The sequence below is a fragment of the Olea europaea genome, chromosome 6, assembly GCF_002742605.1.
Source record: "Olea europaea var. sylvestris chromosome 6, O_europaea_v1, whole genome shotgun sequence".
NCBI classification, from domain to species: domain Eukaryota; kingdom Viridiplantae; phylum Streptophyta; class Magnoliopsida; order Lamiales; family Oleaceae; genus Olea; species Olea europaea.
The window spans coordinates 19,397,650-19,421,535 of record NC_036242.1 but is presented as its reverse complement, the minus strand read 5'-3'; the positions used below and the strand labels follow the sequence as shown (position 1 = coordinate 19,421,535).

The window sequence follows — 23,886 nt, the reverse complement described above, 5'->3', positions numbered from 1 at the left end:
GACCAAGTGCCAAGCTGAGCATGGGTGGTCAGCCCATGCGCCAAATTGTTTGATCGATTGTCGCCCCCTATTTGATGTGTAATGATTATAATAGTGATATCCGGAAAAACATAAATTAAATTAAATTAAAAGTATATATATCTCCAGAACAACTGGCATTTGTCTCCATTAACCACCGATCAATTTATGTGCTACGTGTCGAAATCACAATACACTTGGAGCGCATTTTCCACGTTGTAGATATTTTATTATTTAATTCAACTCAACTTGGCTGCTTCAAATACAATCCGACAAGCTCTCAGGGAAAAGGTGATAATAGAAGTTTCCCGATGCATTAAAAGTCCGGATGCCATGCGAAGTTTGTGCAACAATGATAGAGTGGATTATTGGTGTTACAAAATCTTCATAAATATCAAGTAATAAGCATAATTAAAAGTAAATTTATGAGATTCATTTAATTCAACTTAATGCATCTATATTACTCTTGTAAACATAGTAATAAGCATAATTACCAGTAAATTTATTTGATTCATTTGATTAAGCTTATCATTTAATCTCCACCTATATTACTTTTGTAACAATAGCAGTGTTGCTTATTAGAAGTAAAATTATGAGATTCGTTTAATTAAATTTTATCATTTAATCTCACTTAATGCACCTATATTAATTTTGTAACAATAGTAGTGCAAAATAGAATTAGCATATTTTCAAATGGCTCTTTGTTTATAAAAAGTATAAGCATCTTATACATAATAGATAATATCTTTAAACTAGATAGTAAATTTTTTTACATACTTCAATAATACTCTTTATTTTGACTCTTCATTTTGCATTTTCAAGAAATATTTATTGATTTCTCATCATCTTTTATTGAACATATTTTTAATGGTCAACAAATTCAAATATCTTTTAAATAATTTAAGGAGAGTATTGAAGGTTAAACTTATTAAATACAATTATTATAAAGTTAGAAGTTGGCTTTTTAAAGCAACACTTTATTTTCTAAAAGTTAAAATCGAAAATCTTTGAGAGCTCATTTTTAAGTATTACTCTCCAAAATATAGACCATTTTGTATTTTAGGTAGTCACTTGAATATGCTCTTATTTAAAGTTTGTCTTTGAATTCTAATTCATTTTCAAGTATTAACTGAGTTTGAATTATTTTTCCAATTACTTGTCCACGCTATAGCTTTAGTGGGTAAGTTAAAGAAAATTCTCTGCAATTTCTTCTTCATTCTTTGAACACTGATACTACTAGAAAATCTGAAGAGATTTGCCAATGGTCTACCTACTAGTTTTGCATCAGACATGTTGAACCTCTCCAATACTTTCTTCAAATAATTTTTCTAACACACCCATAATATTCTGGCATTCCTATCTATGTTGATCTTCATACCAAAAATCTTATTAGCCAGTCCCAAGTCTTTTTAAATTTGAACTCACTGCTCAGCAAAGACTTCACTCTATCTAGTTCATTCATGCTCTTAACAGCAATTAGCATGTCATCCACATACAACATCATGAAAATATATGAATCATCCTCAAGAACTCTATAGTAAATATAACATTCATACTCATAGCAACTATAACCAATCTGAATCATGTAGGAGTCGAACTTCTTGTACCATTGTCATAGAGATTGTTTAAGCCCATCTAAAGACTTCTTCAGTTTAAATACACGATTCTCTATTTCGGGTTCCAAGAACGCCTCTAGCTGCTGCATGAAAATCTGCTCCTCTAAATCACCATGAAAGAAAGAGTCTTTACATCCAGTTACTCTAACTCTAATTCAAAACTAGCCACCATTGCCAAGATAACCCCGATGAAAGTGTGTCTAACGACTGGAGAGAAAATTTTATCATAATTTACTCCTTACCTCTATGAGTATCCCTTTGCTACAAATCAAGCCTTGTATCTTTCTCATTCCTTTTTTTGACATTGCTTCTTTTATTGTGGATACCTACTTACACCCTATCGATTTTTTTTCCCTTTGGAAGCTCCATCAAATCTCAATTATCATTTTTATGTTGTGACTCAATTTCCTCCATACTTGTGCTTCATGAAATGTACCTAAATTTTTCTACCGAAGTTATCAATGAAATACTGAGAACCACCTTTGATCAACTCCCTCACTGGTCCACAAATATTAGAATGCACATAATCAAGAATGCTCTCCGTCTTATGCTTTCCCATCTTGAATTGTATTCTGGACTATTTTCCAAGCACACAAGACTTACAGAAATCTAACTTGCATGATTTTACCCATTTCAACAAATTTCTCTTGTGAAGCTCAATCATACCACATTTTCCTATATGCCCCGATCGTATATGTCATAAAAAAGTGTTGTCTGACTTAGATTCTACTGTAGCAACTTCATCTACAATTATATTTCTCATTAGTTTGTTGATGTTTCCTTCCAATTTCTGACCTTTCATCACAATCATAACCCATTTCTTCACTATTAAAGCCCTACCATCGTACTTATAAGAACAGATGCTAATGTCTAGAGTGCCTAAAGAAATCAAGTTCTTTCTCAACACGTGGGCAAGTTAACTTACATCCTCCAAAGTCCTTACCACACCATAAAACATTTTAAATTTTATGAATCCCATTCCAACTACCTTATATGACGCATCATTACCCATAAGAAATAATCCAAAATTACCCAAATGATATGAATCAAATCAATCTCGATAAGGACACATGTGATACGATTAGGTTGAATCAAGTACCCAACAGTCATGTAATCTGTCAGAATTACCTGTAGAGACTGATAACATAACTCCATCTCTAGAATCTAAGTCTCATTCTGCAACATTAGCTGAGTTTGAGGACCTATCACATTTTCTTTCATCACGTTGCTTCGTATTCGGACAGTCCTTCTTAAAGTGACTTATCTAATGGCACTTGCAACACTTGATATTTTTCTTATTTTGATTCTTGGATTTTGATCTTGTATTCCCTTTGTTAGAACTACTCTGGTCCTTCTTTCTCCCATGATCATAGTAGTCTTTCACAATCAACCCTTCACATTGTGAACTTTAACAGGGTTGATGTGACTTCTTCCAATTCGAGAGTCTTTTTACCCCATGTCAACATGATCACCAAGTAGTCGTACAAAAGAAGGAAGAGAGCACAGCAATATCATTACCTTGTCTTCGTCTTCAAACTTGGTTTCAAGTTGCAACAAATCATCAATAATTTGATTAAACACATTGATGTGTTGAATCAAATTTGTACCCTTCAGCATCTTGAACTTGTATAGTCGCTGCTTTTTGTGAAAGACTTCGACATATAATGTCTCTCCAATTTTTACCAAACCTCTGTTAATGACTCAACGTCCATGATGTGATGCATGATCTCGTCAGCCAAACAGAGCTAAATTATATCCACTGCTTGTGCCTCGAGCTCTTCCCAATCGACATCTGACATACTCTCTAGTTTCTTCCTAGATAGGGCCTTCACCATTCTTTGCTACACCAACAAATCCTTCACCCTTTACTGCCATAATTTAATTTTGCAATCAAAGAACTTGCTATCTAAACCTGGCACTCTAATACCACTTGTTGAATTTTATGCACAATAATAAGGAAATGAAAGAGAGGAATCAACACAAGTATTTATGTAGTTCGACAATATGCCTATGTCCATAAAGAGCGAAGCAGAGATAATTTTTATCAAATATGAATAATAAGGTTAAATTATTAGTATTTATTATTAGACTTTAAGTCTCGTACAAGAAAATACCCATGCACCGTACCGCGAGGGCATTGTCCCGCACCCTTAACCTCTTCAGCATCCCCTAGCAAACAAAGAATGAATTAAAACCTACAAGACCGATACTATTACTCTGCTCCTAATTGAGCCCTATTTGATCCGGTAAACTTGTATTCCACTCTATATGAGCCACATACACGATACAAACATTACATGCTAGATCTAATTCCAATTCAAGGTGATGAAATCGATTTCATTTGCCCTAACACTAGTGTATGTTAATACAAAATTTTAAATGGCAAGTATGACAAATTTGGCGATTGTATATATTCAGGTTTCACAAGCATGAATCCCAACACTCGTGTTCATCAAAATACATGCATGGCTTTAACGGGTAGGTTACCAATGCTATCATCGTCAAGCACATCATGAACATGGTTAATGATTTGAATTAGTAGTACACATTGAAAGTCACGCAGATCAAAAGTTTTTCAACTTACATTAAATCTAAATTGCAATCATTTATATTAAGTTGCTAAAACATGGAAATATTTCTATAGAAAATTAAATTATATATAAGAACGCAACTTCCAACATAATCTTAATTTTCGAATTAAACATATATTTAGGATGTGATGCCAACATTTTAATTAATTTTTGTTCTTCTTTACTAGTGCAATTCAATCGAGTTAAAGACTTAGCCCCTGTTTGACAATCATTACTTGGAAAAAACAATATTTAGAATGGAAATTTTTAGGAGAATATGTGGCTGAAAAGTAAGAAAAAAGTTTTAAATTTACATACAGAATATTTTATTGTGTGAATATGTGATTAAAAATAAACATGTAAAAAAAAAAACTTTTCAAATAATGGTTGTTAAATAAGGGCTTAATACCCCAGAATTTCACTGGGAATGTTATGATAGGAAAGTTGTGAAAACGAAAGAAATGTATAGCGTCTCTTTTGAAGAGACCCCAGGTTATCACGAACGTGGCATCCAACTAAGTAAATCAACTAGGCCAACATTTCAAGTCACCACCTACTTGGACAAGGTGAGGCCACATATAAGGTAGGTAAGGTGATGCATCACTTCAACTGAGATGCCATATCGAGGTCAACCTCCATGTCCTAGGTGAAGTGCCATGCGTGATGTAAGGAGGAAGTGTAAGGCAGATAGCCTCCACATTGATAAAAGGGACATCCCATATCACTTCTTCCAAATAGATCTTCCGTATGAGATTTACCTATGATTGATTGATATGAGGTGTCTACAGCATGCACCTAAAAGGTGAAATTGTCAGTCTATATTTCAAAAGTCAGACTAAGCTTTAGAATGGCTACTCTTCGAAGGCGTTAAATGCCCATAAGCCTAATATTGATGAAGTGACACCTAGAAGAAGACAAACCTCACTATCAAGATGATGTCGCGTGTCACTTCCTCCAATGGTTTTTATTTTCTCGACTACTAGGAAAGCTTGCACATTGTATCATTTGAAAGTAATGGAACTTTATACTCTCGAATCTATAAATTTGCTCTCAGTATACCAACTTAATACCCACCCGGATTTGACCTTTTTATACTTAATAGCTCATGTCTATAGCACTTCCAATACTCCTTTACATATACATTGACTGACTTGATTGTCATACTGCACGTGACCTTCTTCCCCACTTCAAGAAAGGCTACTTGTGACTCACGGGTTTGTCTAAGTTTGCAGAACTAAAGGCTTACATGGATGCAAGATGATCTGAGATCTATTGGCTACATCACCCCATGCAAATCTAATCATTTACTATTTATAGTTAATGAAAATTGTTTCTGCATTATAATGGAAATATGGGACGTAAATTCATTCCCGTTTATAGGTCGAATAATTCAGCAATTTATCTTTATGAATTGAAATTGATTTTCTTTTTGGTAATACGTAAAACGAATTTTTTGAAAATAAAAATTGTAAGCCTATCATTTTAAGGGTCCCCCCCCTTTCTTTTGGAGTTTGTACAAAGAGTAGAATATGCGAGTATCGTAAAACTTAGGTTATTTTTCTTATTATACTTGAAGAATTAGGTGAGAAATTTTATATGATTGTAACAATTTTTGATATAGTGAAATATTTGTGTTTAACCATATGTCATTCCTCTCTAATTTTACGTTTCACATTAATCATTTTGCATATTTATTCTTTGTTTTTAATATTTTTTCAGGCCTAATATGAAATACATGGGAATATCAAGGAATTGATGCTTCCTGATTTGAAAAAGGTGTAACAATCTTGTTATATGTACATGGCTAATTGACAATTTTATTGATAGATTGCCAACCATCAAAATTTAATTGGAAAAAAAATGGTTCAACCAGTTAATACAGTGTTACCACCTGTAAATCTGTTAAAAGTCCTATAAAAATCATATGTACGGTGAGCTTAATTCAAGGTGTAATGGTTAAGGAATCTTACTTTTATAAAGTGAACTTCAACCATTGAAATGTAATCTTCACAGAGTGAACTTCAACCATTGAAATGTCATCTCTATAGAGTGAACTTCAACCACCCAAATGTTTTTTTTCCCCTCCACATTTCAGTTATTCTCTGTACAGAATTTTCGCCGCCAAATTGGCTTTTGATGGGCACGGCCAATGGCCACCCCTATTTGAAGTGCCATGACTAATAATGGTGATATTTTTTTTTTTAATAAAAATGATAAAATACTTAGAAAAGATAAAATTAAAATTAACTCATCCCCAACTTGGGTTGAGCTGTCTCACCGTACCACTTATCAACTATATGGATATACATCGATATAATATTGTATACATATTCGATGCAATGTAGTTCATTGTAATCATTTATTTATAGGTACGCATCGAGAATGACGAGTTTTTCAAAAACTTAAACTTATAGACATATTATGCATTTAACAACAAATATATACCTTTTAAGTATTTAACTAAAAAAATACTCATATTTTTCATCATATTATGTTTTCGTCACCTTATTAAACACGTAAGTTTGGATATGCACGTGCCACAAAAAAAATTGAATGGCGACAGATGCACTGTATTTCCCAAAGTTTGGAAATATAAGCAATAATTTTCCCAAAAAAATCTTGCCTGATTGAATATATTGAACCTGCATCTCATATGATCAAAGAATATTAAGAAACAGCATACTGAGCCGAGCAGTAGTGTCTCTTCATCATGGATAATCATGGTCAGAATATGCAGCAACATGGTAAAAGATGCGTTTTAGTACTATTTTCATTGCCATTCCAAGGAAATATAAATCCCATTATTCAGCTGGCAAACATCGTTCACCATAATGGTGTTGGGTTTATGATCCAAATTAAGGTGAATTTTTTTATTTTTTGAAATAGATTGTTTCCTTATTTTCATGTGGGAAAATTTGTTTCCTTATAGTTTACGTGATTTTTATGAAAATATATTATGTCCTTATTACAAATTATTTCCATCTTTATACTATGTCATGTACCTATAAATATTAGTCTTCTCTTTCAACTTTATTCAAGCAAGAATTCCTGAGTTCCTATATTTCTCTCCATATTGTCTATTAATAAAACGTTATGCTTCTGCGATTAATTCTCTTTGTTAATTTCTTTACTTTTAAATCTTGTTTCTTGTTGCGGTCTTCATTATTTCATATCGTGTCATTAATCTCATTCACTACAATCATTTCAAGTCCAACAAGTGGTATCAGAGCTTCGTTCTTCTTCTGAGGATTGATTGGGTTTTTATTAAAGATGACTACCATGAAATATGACATTCCGCTGTTGGATCTCAATACAAGGTTTTCTTTGTAGCATGTAAATATGGGGTCTATTCTGGCGCAGTTGAATTTGGACAACATGCTATTGGGCTTTGAGAAGATGTCAACTGATTAGACAATGAAGGAGAAACAAAGGAGGGATCGGAAGGTTTTGTCGTTGATTTATCTTCATCTATCCAATAATATTTTGAAGGATGTATTGAAGGAGAAAACAACAGCTACTTTGTGGTTGAAACTGGAGCAATTATGTATGACCAAGAGTCTTAGCAATAAACTGGCTCTAAAGCAGAAGTTGTATTCACATCGCATGGCGAAAGGAGAGTAGTTGGAAGATCATATTGTCGTGTTCAAGGAAATCATCGTAGATTTGGAAACGTTGAAGGTTAAGTACGATGAAGAGGATCTTGCCTTGATCCTGTTATGTTCGCTGCCTGACTCTTATGCATCATTTTGTGACACCATTTTGTATAGTAGAGATACTTTGACTATAGATGACGTCTATGATGCTTTGCACTCAAAAGAGAAGTTGAAACATTTGGTTGAGCTACATCAAGGGATGAGGAAGTTCATATATCTCATGGTGGTTGATGGAGGGGCAGATCGAAGAATAACAGCAATTTGCTTTGCTTTTACTGTAGACATAAGGGACATATTCAAAAGGATTGTGATAAGATGTAGGCTAAAAGTGATTTAGCTGCAAATTGTGGAGCGCAACCTTTGACTTCAGACAAAACAAATGTAGTTGAGAATTTTTCAAACGTCGGAGATGTGATGTTGATCGTGATTTCTGACGTGGAATCTAGGCTTGACGAGGAGTGGATTCTCGATTCGGCGTGTTCGCATCATATGTGTTCCAATCGAAGTTTCTTTTAGACATATGAGGCTACTCAGCAAGGTAGTGTTGTAATGAAAAATAACTAGTCTTGTTGTATTGTTGAGATCAGTCGAGTCAGATTTAGGTAGCAAGATGGGACAGTCAGAACAATTGATCAGGTTCGACATGTTCCAGACATAAAAGTGAATCTCATCTCACTTAGTACTCTAGACGCAAAACGGTATAAATTCCCTGGTGGAGGTGGAGGTAGAGTTTGAAGGTCCGAATGGGTGTTTGGGTTGCATTGGATGGACGGAAGAAGTCTCATATGTACATCATGCAGGGAAGCACGGAACCAGTTAAAAGACATCGAGACAAGTTCAGTACCGTGGTAGATATTCATTTTGGTACAGTATATATTGTGAAGGGCTCTGGATTGTTTCAGAACATTGCTCAAGAAGCATTAGTAATTCCGCTTTGCCAACAATTTCAGTGGATACATCGTGTTCATTTGCTAGGGTTTGACTCATAGAGCGTAGGTACCGTGGTGTCAATAAAGACTGGAATGCTTTTGGAGCCATTGAAGGCGATAGTTCTAGCAATGGGTCTTCTAATCGAGTATGTGATATGGCTTCTGCTACAGGGTGTATTTCAACCCTGTTTGGTTAACAGTAATTCTTTAGTTGAATTTTGGAAACTCAGGATTTGGAGTCAGGTGTCGCTTGTAGATGCCTTGCAGAGGACTATGGTTTGGTTTGGAGAATTTTGGTTACTGTATTAAAGAGATTGACTATTTCGATGCAAATGGATTTGAAATCTTGGAGTTTCGTTCGTTGCACCGGAATTTGGGTCAATGTGGAAATTGTTGGGTTTATGACTCAAATTAGGATGGATTTTTATTTTTTTTTATTTTTGAAATAAATGTTCCTTATATTTCGCATGATTTTCATGGAAATATATTATTTTCTTATTTTACTTTATTTTCATCTTTATGCTATACCACATACTTATAAATAGTTGTATTCTCTTTCACTTTTGTTCAATCAAAAATTGTTGAGTTATTGTATTTCTCTCCATATTGTCGATTAATAAAACGTTATGCTTCTGCGATTAACTTTCTTTGTTAATTTCTTTACTTTTAAATCATGTTTCTCGTTGTGATCTTCATTACTTCATATCACGTTACTAATCTCATTCACTACAATCCTTCCGGGTCCAACAAATGGATTCAATATCACCATTATTCTCAACAAATGCCCTCATTAATTTCGCCTTACAAATAATCCTGGATGGCTTATTAGAAGGTGAAGTTTCCACTACAGAAGTTGCATTTATTCCTAAACTTCTTAAAGCCAGATGTGTCGGTCTGTTTCATGATATTTTGGTTCAATTATTATCTGATAATCCTATCGGCACGTAAAATTACAGGACAAACTCTTTGAGATTTAATTGAATATCTGTCATGTGTATCGGGAAATATGAAAAGACATACAAGCACTTAATTATTCGTTGCTCAATGAATTAAAACATAGAAAAGCATTAATTTTTTAATAGTAAATTTACGATTTGAACATTATAAGTAACAAAAATTAACACATTATACAAAACAGTAAACCAAATGGCAAATATTTTTTACAAGAAACCAACATTATCATAGTCGTAATATAAAACAAAACTATTTTTGATGTGCAAACTTGAATTTATAAATGAACAACATTCCTAGTAACAGGAGTAATGATTATAAAATTATAACGAACAAAATCCTTTCACTTAGTCAGAAATTTCTCCTCCTAATCTCTTTTATTTTGATGCTCAGACAAGAGCAAAAAGGAAAATGGCTATTTGGGAGAGATATATTTGAATTTGCATGTCTTCTTTCTATTAGGCTAAAGTATTTATAGATGTCTTTCAAGGTTTCGGGAGCAATTAGCTCATTCTAGAAAATAATTGGTGGTGATTATTTAATGGTGGATTTTGTAACTAATTCTATTACACATTCACGAGTTATCCATCATCTTACATGCCATGTGTTCATTGGTTTGGAAATCATGCTTTAAGTACCTACCATGTATGTTTTAATAATATTTCTTCACCAGCCTGGAAGGAGGATGATTCACCCCTAGCTTCTACGAGCTTTCTATATTTTAGCTACCATCACGTACTTTTACACTTTGTTTAGAGAGCACAATGTCACGGATCGCAAGGTCATGACTTAAGGCTTGGCATGACACGAGAATGTCATGGCACTAAGTGGGAAAATGAGATAGATTTATGACAATTAAGGTCTAAGCTTCGACGGTACAAGGCGATGAGTGCATCGCCAAATTCAGTAGGGTAGTAACTTATGCCACGCGGTCGCGTTCGATCCGTCTCGATAGCGACCACAAGATAGCGTAGGTAACACGTTTCAGCCAGACAGAACAGCTTGCGATAGGGGACGCAAGCAGATTCGGCAAAGGATGCAGGTAGATTCGGGCTAGGGATGCAAGTAGATTGTTTTGGGGCAGAATGCAGGCTGTCTAAATCGTGCAATTTTTCAGGGCGTTAATGAGGTTTTTCTAAGTCTCGACCCAGCCATTTTGAGAAGAAAAATACATGGACCTGCAACGGGATATTTTGAGAATGCAAGTGGGCAACTTGCATAACTTGTCCACTTGTGTGCCACTTGCAAGCTAAGCGCAAGTTGGATGCAAGCTATGCACGAGATGACAAAGATATTATGGAAGGTGCAAGCTAAGCACGAGTTGGCACGAGTTGGCGACAACTTGCAAGGCAAGTTGTAAGACCATCCACTTGACGACAACTAAGCACGAGTTGGTGACAACTAAGCACGAGTTGGTGACAACTAAGCACGAGGTGGCAACAATTAAGCACGAGTTGTAACGTGGAATGTTAAGAAGGTTTAAGTTTGCATATAAATAGAAATGTAGTCTCATTTGTAAATGGTATGTAGTAAATGTAGTAAATGTTAGGTAGTAGATGGTAGAGAATGTAGAGTTTAGTGAGTTTATTTATTGGAGAGATTGTAAAGTTTTCCCTTTCATTTATATAAAGAAAGTTTCTCGACCTTACTTGTTTTTCATATATCCCTTACTTCAAAATTCTCTTCTCAACGTGGGTATAATTTAGTCTCCTTGGTTAAATTATTTGTGAGCGTGAAAATGCTGACTTAACATTTTCTTGTGAGGTGCGGGAATTGTCAAGCGTTAAGACCGCACGGTTCTAATTGTTCGGGTGTAACGAAACTAGGTCCGTGACAACAAGTTCGTAAGATAATTTTCTTGATTTAACAAATAGTTCTCAAAGTTTGATTTTATTATTCATATTAAATTAAGAACTTGTTAATTTTTTTATTAGTCCCCAAAATTCGAGTTTAATTATTTATGGTTGAACTGCAAACTTATAGGTAGAAATTCCTGAGCATATTCCTCTTTATTTGTTATGGCTGACGTGTACGCAACCAATTTTATACATGCGCCTGTTTGCACGTTTCTAGGTTAGTGGTTCGTGTGCACTTAACGCTTGTGTAGACTATGTGCGATCTCGCTCCTTCATTTTGAATTTTAATCTGGCACTCCTTAGTATTTAACGGTTACGATTGCTTGAAATAATTTAAACAGCTTCGATGTTTTGGCGTAATTCAACAAATTACCTCTTCCATTTAGAACCTATAAATACGTCATTCTTTCCGTGAGTATCTTAATTATTTTTTTCTTCATTGTTCTTTCTCGTTGGGCATATTGTATCTCCCGCATTCTTTTGTCTTTCTTCAAAATCATTCCTTAGGTACATGTTCTGCTCTTATTTTGCTTTTGTGTTTAAGCTTTAAAGTTATATAGTCTTTTTTTACAATGTCTTCTCTTAGTGACTCCAAAAATATATCCTATGATTTTGACACAGATTTCTAGACTTCTTTTTCTTCTTCTGTACGTAGAAGTATTATATACTGAGGTATTGTCTTACTTTGCAGTTACTCATTCTGGTACTTGCATTAACCCAGAACTTCTTAGTCAAGGGATAGTTTCCAACCTAGTGCTGTGGTGCGTGGTGAGGCGCTTGAGCCTTCGAATGAGTCAGTAAACCTTAATGAGAGTAATGAAGAAGTTTTTGAAGCTTTGAAAATTTTACCAACCTTATCTTGCGAAATTCAAGATTGACTTAACTTTCCTAATGATATAGAATTATTGTACCCCATGCAATTTCTAACTGCGAACTGCCATCCTCTTGATTGTACTCATTGACATGGGACTTGGAGTTTCTTTCCATCACTTCTATCGTGAGGTTTTTTCTTCCTTTAACATTACTCCTACACTACTTACTCCTATTGGGAAGACTCACATGGTTGGATCGTTTTTGTTGTGGAATTCAACTAGTTTAAATGGAGCATTTTCTTCGGATGCATTTCAATCTATTTATCATCCCATGAAAGGGAAAAACAAAGTGAACCTTCAGAAAGAGTATTACTACCTTTTGCCTTGTTTTAGGCTATGCCCAAAATTTGTAATTACTCCTAATAAAGTGAATAATTGGAAGTAGAGTTTTTCTTTGCCCTATGCAACGAGGGTTTTAACATAATGACCCCAACCCTTCAATTGTTATGTATCGATTCTATGGCGAATACAATAGGTGTTGTTTCTCCATTTGTTTTTTGTTTTACCTTTGATATTATGTCAATTTGATGTGTTGGTGTAGGTATAAAACCAGGCCTCCTCAGAGGTCAAGCTCTTAGCGATCTTCGTACCTTGGCAGCACCAATTTTGGCTTGAGTTCTAAAGCTCACGAAACAAAAAGATTGTTCCATCCTTTTAGCTCATAGTTTACAACTTTGGTAATTTAGTAATCCCTAGGAAACCTTTTGGAAAGTACAATGATGAATTAGGTGATTTTTAAAATTCAGTGACCTCGTGGAAACCTTTTGTAATGTTTAGTGATGAATTGGATGATTTTTAAAGTTCAGCGATCTCGCAGAAACTTTTTACAAAGTTCAGTGACCATTTGAGCAATTCTCGAAGAGTACGACTTTTGCAATTCCGCAACCTCTGTTTAATCTAGTGGAATAATTTTTATTCTTCTCATTTTCTTATTCTAATGGTATTTTATTGATTCTTATTCGATTTCTCCAGAACGGCAAAAATGCACTACAGTAGAATACATTATTTGGATAAAATTTAGGTCAATTTAATTAAGTTAAGCTTGGACTGAAAATTAGAAATAGGAAAATCATTTTCTTATTTTACCTAAATTAACTAATTAGTAAATTTATTTAGTAAAAAATGAAATAATTTGACTTGTTTAAAATTAATAAATTTAAAAATTAGGAAGAATCGGTTCTTTGATTTTTTATCTAGAACTGAGAATTGAATCGAACCCGTCGTTTCTCGATTTAGATACACGTTCGAGTATTTAATTTAAGAAGAACCGCTCGATTCAGTTCAGTTCAATTTGGGTCCGGTTCAGTTCAATTCGGGAGTTTCGCCCAGCTATAGCGGATTTGGAATCACCCTTAGTAGTTGACCTTTGGAGGGCAAAATTTAGACAACGTATTTTTGGGTAGATTGGACCTCGCCTTTGGTTAGAATTTCGTTGTAGGCAAAGAGGACTCGTCTTTTATCAAAATTTCAACATAGGCGAAAAGCTCACCTTTCATCAAAGTTTCACTAGAGGCAGAAAACTAAGACGGCAAAAAAAATAATAATAATAAATAAATAAAAATGGAGGGTCAAGTGACCCTAGGGGACCCTCTTTGGGTATCCTTGACATTCGCTAATCCTTTTGGAGTTTCAAATTTCATGCACATGTGATGAATGGATGTTACTACTTTCAGCTACTTCAGGGTAGGATTCCCTGGAATCCCGTTATAAGGACCTTATTTCCATGATCATAAAATCCATATGTTTCTGGAATATAGTTGGATTTTTGCCTAAATCAGTTGTTATAATAATCTGTCCCTTGGGAACAATCTGTCACCAGTGAAACCATACAAGTTTTCGGCCATGGGTATACTCAATGGTGATCAACCTTCATCTGATTGAAAGCACTTCCCCAAGTTTGGGACTAAATTGCATATTTTCAGTATTTGATTCGAATTTAACATCGAGATGGGAGTATGATTGGACTCAACTGGATGAAAATGGAAGATAAATTATCAAAAGTACTTTAAGAAAAGACTCAAAGAATCACGTTATACACAAGCGGTGACCACAATGGAAAATTCGGCAAGTCGTAGTACTATACACGTGAGACTTTATCCTACACACCCGCGCTAGATTGTGTTAAAATGATCCGACAGCTACAAATGAAATTGGCGCATGCGTGGTCATAAATCAAGGACTTCGATGCAATTTCTAATTTAAATCAGAATTCTTCTTGGAATCAAATTGTGACGTGGTTTTTATAGATTTTCAAGACTTATAAATAGAGAAGAAGGTCATATATCATAGAGATCTCAGTCTAACCTCTTAATATACATTCATATCATCAAACTTATCAAGAACAAGAGGCCTATTTACATCTTTTAGGAGATAATATCGAAGTCTAGCAAGAATTGAAGACCAATTATATCAATAATATGCATTCTTTCATAATTCAAGTAGTGATTTTTCATCATTCATCTTATAATCTATATAAAATCATAAGCTAGATCCATTTTTCATAATAGATGAGATGAACCCTATAGTTTATTTATTTTAATTCAATACTTGTAGTTTACTTGTGTTGCTTGATTAATGATTTATTCCATTTCATTATTTATTTCCAAGCTAACAACTAAATAATTAGTTGTTTGTTGTAGTACTAAAAAGTTCATAATAAATTTAGAACACTGCAAGATTAATACATGGGCAGTAGATGTTTGGAATAACAATATCGCGTCTGCAATCATCTCGATAATCGTATTATTTAATATGTTCTAAAAATTTGAATTCAATCTTGGAATAGGATAGGATCATAAATAGAATATGTTTAATTTATCTCAGAAAATTTTTTATATCATGACTTTATCAATTGTCAAGAATACATGAATAAGACTAGATTGCATAATCAAGAATTGAAATAATAAAAGGCGGATTCTTAATTCAATACAATAATCATCCATTCATTCATACAAATTCAAGTTCTACATAATTCTTAGAATAATTTAGAATAATCACAAAATTGAATCTCTTTTGTGTCACATACTTCGAATTTGATACAAGATTAGTACACTTAAATTGAAATGTATTCCTAATCATCTAGAAAAAAAAAAAAAAAAAAAAAAAAAGATGTCGTGACCAAGGAAGAAATATTTAATTTGAGTTTAAGAGTTTATATAGAATTTGAGTTTTTTTTATTATTTTATTTATTTATTTTAGGCTATTACACATTATCTCTCTTTTGCTTGGTTTTCTTTTTCGGGTGCTATCTAACAGTTTATACAAGATTCTGAAGAAATCGAGCTCCTACTATTGGATCTCAAAATCCAAAGGACCTTTAGACAACAAAGAAAAAATAGAGATAATAAAGAGAAATGACAAAATTAAAATCAAATTCAATTACTACCAGATTCGTCAAGAGCTTGACAACGATAGCGAAGTACTAGTATAGGATTATCAAATACACTCTCCAATTCATGTGAAATCGGCTATTGTTTATACACCATTTGATAGGCCAACTTCCACATTCGATTAGATGTCATCAACTTATTTTAGAATTATCAACAAACTAGGTTCTATGGAAGACCAAATGAAAATCACATGAATATATACATGCCTTCTTAATACTTTGTGAAGTAATCAGTCTCGGACGAATGTTAGCAAACGTCTTTTGAATACGCATATTCTCTCATACATTAAAGGAAGGCACACGAGAATAGCTATGCTCGCTAATTCCTGGCTGCTTCATCTCATAGAATGATATAGTTCAAAAATTTACCTCAAAATTCTTCCTACTTTCTCGAGTCTATCAAATCAGATATGAACTCCATATTTTCAAACAAAAGGACCTCGATTGCTAAAAATACTAAGATCTGCATATTTTATTCAGGCCTAGGAACAAAATATTGTAACATAGGTTATGTTTCAACGTGAGGATCAATAATGGATATGCCCGCCTTGGATCTTTTTGAGTGGATTGCAGAAAATCAGTCTTTGTGGCCAATTGAAAGGAAAACTCTTAGAAAAAGAGCGAGTATTAGCAACCTAGATGGAACTAATAACAAAGAAATTGGACAATCTAACTCAGAATATGAATGCGTGCTCTAGTCAGCACCAGTGTTAAGGGCTATGAAGCAGATAATATAATTGCAAGTTGTCCTTTAACCTGTACATATGTTTATTAGTTTGAAGAGGTAAATATTTATAGAATTTTTAGAGACAGCAAAACAACCCTTACTCCAACACCTGCAAACTACATTAGAGCAAGCATCCAAACTTCTTAGTGGTTATTAATTAGGTTTAGGAAAAAGCAGATTCAGGGCAACCTACCAGGATTTTAGCAACAACAAAAAAAGAAGCCACCGTTGGAAAAATTAGTAGCTCAATATATTGCTAAAAATGAGACAGATTTTCAGAACCAGCGAATACAATATAAAATTTGAAAATTCAGATGGGACAGATGATAGCTATATTGTCCAACGGAACACAGGGTACTTTGCCAAGTTATGCAAATAAAAATCCACTGAAATAGGTTTCTCAATTTAAGCCGAGGAATATGAAGTTGTTGAGACTCATCAATCAAGTCTGCAACCCTTGTTCGGCATACGTCTACCTATTCAATTTACTCCAAGGCTTCACAGGTAGCCAAAGTGGAACAATTCTAGCCCATCAAAATGAGAAGTGGAGTTTGGTTACCAGAAATTAGTGTAAAGAAGAAAGTGATCATGGAGAATTATATACCTACCACACGCGAGAGTGGATCAATCAAAAAACTCAGCGAACATTAATCAAGAAGAATAGTAGAGAGTTTACAAGTTAAAGCAACAGCTCCTGTCAATAAACACACGCTTCCAATCCCATTCTCACAAAGGTTGCAAAACAATAAGTTGAAAAAGCAGTTCAAGAAGTTCTTAGATGCCCTCAAACAAGTTCACCATTGACATTATGCTACAAATTCCAAATTATACTAAGTTTTTAAAAGATATGTTGACCAAGAAAAGAAACATGCCAGTAGATAAAATAGTAGCATTGAATGAAGAGTAAATCGCAATCCTACAATGCAAGCCTCCAAAACTGAAAGATCCAGAAAATTTTATTTTACCTTGTTTTATAGGAAATTCACATGGTACAAATATTTTAGTTCATTCTGAAACAAGTATTAGTCTGATTCCCTTGTCTATCTAAATGAAATTAGGAGTGGGGATCCTCAAGCAACTTCAATAATTCTACAACTAGCTGAAGATTTGCTTAACTGGAGATCTCATTTTTTCAATTGATTTCATTATCCTCAATATAAAAGAAGGTCAAAACTTACTAGTAATTTTGGAAAGACCATTCTTGACAACTGGACGAGCATTAATGAATTTTAAGGAGAGAGAAATAATCTTGAGAATGGAAGGAAATAAAACAAAGCTTCATTATGAATACTCCACTTAGACAACCACCTTACATTGAGAAGTGCAAGAGGATTGACGATGAAGGAATGAAGGATTAGGAAAGTCATATATACAAAAAATGAGTTAGTAAATTGGCTAGCATAATGGGGAACAATAATGGAATCCCTATAGCTTGGAGGGCCAGAGATAAATTAAAGAAAAATTGCTAGTACAGTCTAGGCAAGGCCAAAAACTCTATTTTCAAGCCACCATGAATAGACAAAATATCATAGTCAAGCTAGACTATAAACAAGTGCTTATTCGGAAGGTAAACCAATTTTCTTCCTCTTTATTTATTTTTACTTTCTAGATTATAGGATTAGTAAATTTATTTGCTTTTACTAGTTTAGAATATCTTTATCCCATATTTCCCTTTAGGTTGTGTTTGAGCTTACTATAATTTTGTTCCATATATGTGACACTTGAAAACACAAGCCTACACTGGACAAGGGAAAAAGGCATAGCAAGTGATCGAGCACTTTCAAATTTATACTAGGAGAGTACTTGGTTTCTTTTTCTTTTTTCTTTTTTTTTCTTTTTTTTTTTTTGCCCTTAATTTTTATATATTATTTTTTATATTTTGAGATATTGAGGATAACGTCTGTTGTAAGTATGGGGATGGGAGCTTTTACTATTTTGTGCGCTTATTCATGTACAAAAAATGAAAATTTGGAAATAAATAGTTATTTTTATCGTTTGTTTTGCTTTTGTGTACTTGTGAGGGTTAGATAAATTTGCCTACTATGATGCATATATTTGAAACCATGTTTTAGATTATAAATTGTGGAAAGGTTGCACTTCAGGTTGATTTATGCTTATACATTTGAAACTTAAATTTTTTTAACACAAGATTTATGTTTTGCATCATGAAGGATTGATTTTATTCAAAATTTGAATATGTTGAAAATAATGGACTTTAAATGCTAAATACAAACAAATGAGGGGTATTGCACTAATCATTGCATAAAAAGGAAAAAAATGTCATGTTGTGAAGCTACTTTAAATGATCACAACAAGGACACTTACTGAAAATTTCAAAAAGAAAACTTTAAAAGGGATCAAGCTAGTGCGTGAAGTAGAATATGTACAACAAACTTAAAAAAGTAATTGAATGAAATAGAAGACGCATACATTTGATATAGCCCCCAAACACTTACTTAAAATAATTAGACTTTTGATAAAATATTATTAGCTTAGTTGATTCTTGGTTATTGAAGCATTAAAAAATAAAAAGAAACTTCATTTATCGATGTGTTGAATTGTAATTAGTAAATTTTAACCAAATCAGATAGGTTGATAATTAGGATATTAATTCAACCTTAGATTACACATTGGGAGAAATTTAAAAGAATAAGTTTGGGTACGCATCTTACAAGAGAAGAAATGATCAATTTGACCATTGAGAGATAGAATTTAAATCACTTTATAAATTTATGAACTTGACATGAATCCTGATACAAATACGTCGATATTGCATTGGATGAGTAGAAATTAACTTTAGCATTGTAATTTTAAATCAGCTTATAATTTTGACACAAAAATTCCAATCATGATAGCATAGGCATATTGTCTAACATGTATATTAAAAAATCATTCGTTATGTTAAGTTCTATTTTATTCGAGGACAAACAATTGTTTAAATTTGAGGATAATTGATAATTGTATTTGGTACACTTATCTGGACCGTTAAATGATGCTAATTGTTAATAATTTTGTATGATTTAAGACTTAATATTTATGCCCTTATTTGAGGGCTTTTTTTTTTTTTTTGGAAAGAATGAATTTTTAAATAGTATATTAATGTGAAATATATGGTTAAAAAATAATGAAAAAATTTGAATTTGTGTGTAATATTATTTTATTGAAGAATGTGTGGTTGAAATGATGTCAACATACTGCTGAAAAATTTATTTTTCCAAAAGAATGAGACTCAAACAAGGGCTATATATTTTATTTTTTAGGTGAAATTCATTGCAAAATTGATGGAATTGGACAAAAGGAGGAAAAATGGGTGAAAATGTGTAAATCCGAAGTTCAAGACTAAATTGCATATTTCCTACAATTGATTTAGACTTAATATTGATGATGGAAGAATTATTGGATTCAATCGGACGCAAATGTAAGGTAAATAATCAAAAGCATTTCAGGGAAAGACTCAAAAATCACGTTATACAAAAATCGAGGACCAAAATACAGAATTAATAAAAGTTATAGCACCACAAGTGCGAGACTGTAGCTGTATGATGTTAAAATAACCCGAGAGCCACCGATAGAATCAGCACACAAGTGGCTAAAAGACTAGTGCGCACAGGGTTATAAATCGGGGACTTCAGTGCAATTTATGTTTTAAGTCGAAATTCTTCTTGGATTTAAATTGTGACTTGAGTTTGATAGATTTTCAAGTATTACAAATAAAGAACAAGATCATACATTAGAGAGAACTCTCTATTGCCTCTTAATACGCATTCATATCATCAAATTCATCAAGAGTAATATGCCAATTTACATCTTTTGGAAGAGAATATCAAAATCAGTAAGCGTTGAAGACCAATTATATCAAGAAATTGAATCTTTCAACTTTAAAGTTGAAGACCAATATATTTTGTATGCTTTCATGATTTGGGTGATGATTTCTCATTATTTTTATAATTTATATAAAATTATGATAGGCTAGATCCAATTTTTCATATTAATGAGATGAACCCTATTGTTTATTTATTTTAGTTCAAGATTAGTAGTTTAGTTAATTCTTTCATTTTTTGAATAATATTGCATTCCCATTGCATTATTTAATATTTGTAGCTAACAATTAAATAATTAGTTGTTTGTTATAGTGCTGAAAAATTTACAATAAATTTAGAATATGGCAAGATTAATACACGAACAATAGATGTTCGGAATAATAATATCGTGTGTGCAATTATCTAGATAATCATGTAATTTAATATGTTTTAATCATTCGAATTCAAACTAGGAGTAGGATCGTGTCATAATTAATATAAATTTACTTTATCTTGAAAAGAAAATCATAATTTTATCGATTGTCAAGATTGGATGATAAAACAATCGATAAATTCTAAATCCAATACAAATCATCTACTCATTTATACAAATTCAAGTTCTACATAATTCTTAGAGTAATTTAGAATAATCACAAAATCAAATCTCTTTTGTATTACATACTTTGAATTTATTACATGACATGTACATTTAAATTGAAATTTATTTCCTATCAGACAATAACTTATTTCATCATATTTTTTACTTGTCAATGATCACATACGGTTGAGAAAATTGCCCAAGCACTTCTTAATGTACACATGAGTCATTTTGTTTTAGGTTCATTTGTAGACACCGAATGTATAAAAAATTTATAATATTTATTTGAGCATTTATTAGGTTATTAATATATATTTGCCAATGTTTTAGATATCGAATTGAGCATTTCCCCGAAAAAAGAAAGGGTCTAGAGTCAAATGGTTGAACTATGGTCTAATCAGATAGTTAAAAATGTAAAGATAAATAATATATTTTTTAACAATAAACAAGATTAGGCCTCTATTTGGTGTGACTTAAAATTTTAATGAAATGTTAATTTTAACTGCACTTTACATGGAATTAACACCTTTTCAACAATATGTTTTATTAACTTTTATCAAAATTGAGATTTTTATTTTATTTTTAATTCATGAAAGATTAAAAATTATTAGTTAATTCAATAAAATAAATAACTATAGCCCTGTTTGTTTCCCATTTTTTCTCATTAAAATAAAAAAATATAATCGTTATCCATTATATCAAACCACCAAATTTGAATTTCTATCTTTGGTGTGAAGTCCATAATAATTATATTTTTTATTTTTATTTTTACAAAAATGAGAAACAAACCCCTCCTATTTATTAAATATGAGGGAAGAGGGCTCTAATTAGAGAACAACGAACGTGAATAACTTCAAAAATCAATATTGGACTTTGATTTGACTGTTAGGCGGAGCAAAAAAGTAGTTGAAGCCATGAGGCAATAATTTGATGTAATTTCAGAAACTGGTCCAAGCACGATTTCACCGTACGTTCACGTGGGAGGACACAAGACAATACCACATTTATGGGATTGGTGGTATTTGGCTGTTGTTAGACAAAGCGAGCTTATGTTTAACGGCTCTCATTTTTTCGAAAAAAATAAAAATAAACTTATTTTCAATTACATATTCTTTTATATAATAATTTTACATCTAAATTTGTATTTTTCTCATTTTAAACTATATATTCTTCAACAAAATACTATTTCAAAATATGTTTTGACCCAAAAATGAAGCTCAAACAGACGCCAAATCTAGTAAAAATTCGGTGAAATACACTGCAACCAATCCCACTTCGAATTTTTCTAGTCAGATACAGTGTGACATTAGTTCCCCGATTTGAAGTTGTACAAGATGCTCAATTTATAGTGAGAAAGGCTCCTTCGAAGGGAAGGAAGAACTACAAAATCACGATTATATGTCCCATAAAGANACAAGATGCTCAATTTATAGTGAGAAAGGCTCCTTCGAAGGGAAGGAAGAACTACAAAATCACGATTATATGTCCCATAAAGAATTATGCTAGACGGATAGGGCAAATGTGACCTTGTTCGTCTACCATTGTCCTCCTATAAATGGGTGAGCCAACAATTCAAGGCTAAAATTTGAAAAATCTATAATGGTTTTTAACAACAAACCAATCGGCAAAACCTGGAGAAATATGTTCCTGGTCATTCATTCAGTGGTTAATCTGGCTAATTCACTGATTTTTTACTAGTTTTAAAATAAATGGATTTTAAGTTTTAATCACATCAAATTTTGGACTTATTCTAGAGTTTTTTTCAATTTTCATTACATTGATATTTACTCTAATTTATAGCTTAACTTATTGAGCTTGAAATTATCTAGGATTGGACCTCAATAATAGATATGAAATACCATTTTGTACACGTCTTATAAGTTAATAAGCCCCTGTTTGACAACCATTTTTAAGAAGAATGAGTTATTAATAGTAAATTTTTAGAAAACTTATGGTTAAAAAATAGAAAAATAATTTGAATTTACATGAAAAATATTTTATTGTAAGAATATGTAGTGAAAAATAAATATGAGAAAAAAGAGTTTTTTTGAGCTTTAATATATTAATTTTATTGCTTAACACAATATTTAATTAAATTTTTTTAATCGGAGTCAAATCTTTTAGAGAGTTATCTTCATTTTCAGAATTTCAATGATAATAAATGTACATGAGTAATGCTAGGACCCCTCAACGTCTAGGAAGCAACTTGACACTCCCTATTTGTGGGGCCTGGACGTCTAGAATAATTCATAGTATATAATGCTTACCTCAATTAAATATAATATGTTTGTGTTACCAAAAAAGAAAAAAAGAAAAAAAATTATATTGACAAATGAATTTATTGAAATATGGTTTACAAAATCTTTTAATAATATCTTATTTCAGAGCTATCACTCCAATAAAAATATAGAGCCTGTTTGGGAGTGATTTTGAGAATTGATTTTTTGACCGTTAAGAGAAAAGTGGGGTCCACCTGTAAGAGTAGAAGTCAAATATGACGACTAGAATAGTGAAATAACGATCAAAAAATCTATTTTTTTGTTGAAAAAATCGCTCCCAAATAGGCCCATATTCTTATGATAGAGAATGTGCTATTTACCTTTCATATTCTTTCTCGTTAAAAATAGAATGAAATCACTTTTACTATTCTTTCTCCAACTCAGGAACTAAGAAAGATGTTCACTTCTTAAATATCCTATATACCTATATACGTAGACAAGAACATGAAAAGAGGTTAAACTTTTCGTGATAAAATTTAGATTAACAAGACAATTTATAATGCTGCAGTAGCAAGTATAGTAAATAAAATAACAGGAAAAGAAAAGGGGATAATCCATCGGATAGATGTCAAGTGGTTGATATTATTCCTACACGACCGAACTTCTTATTTCAAATGGTGAATCCATCC

General features: G+C 32.5%; 1 long non-coding RNA gene across 1 annotated transcript; it reads left to right on the top strand.

Annotated features, from left to right (window-relative positions):
• The first annotated feature begins 6,753 nt into the window (after positions 1-6,753).
• Positions 6,754-9,380, top strand: LOC111396095. The gene is made up of 2 exons (XR_002702939.1): positions 6,754-7,064; positions 7,414-9,380. It is a non-coding gene; the product is annotated as an uncharacterized LOC111396095 (long non-coding RNA).
• The last annotated feature ends 14,506 nt before the right edge of the window (positions 9,381-23,886 follow it).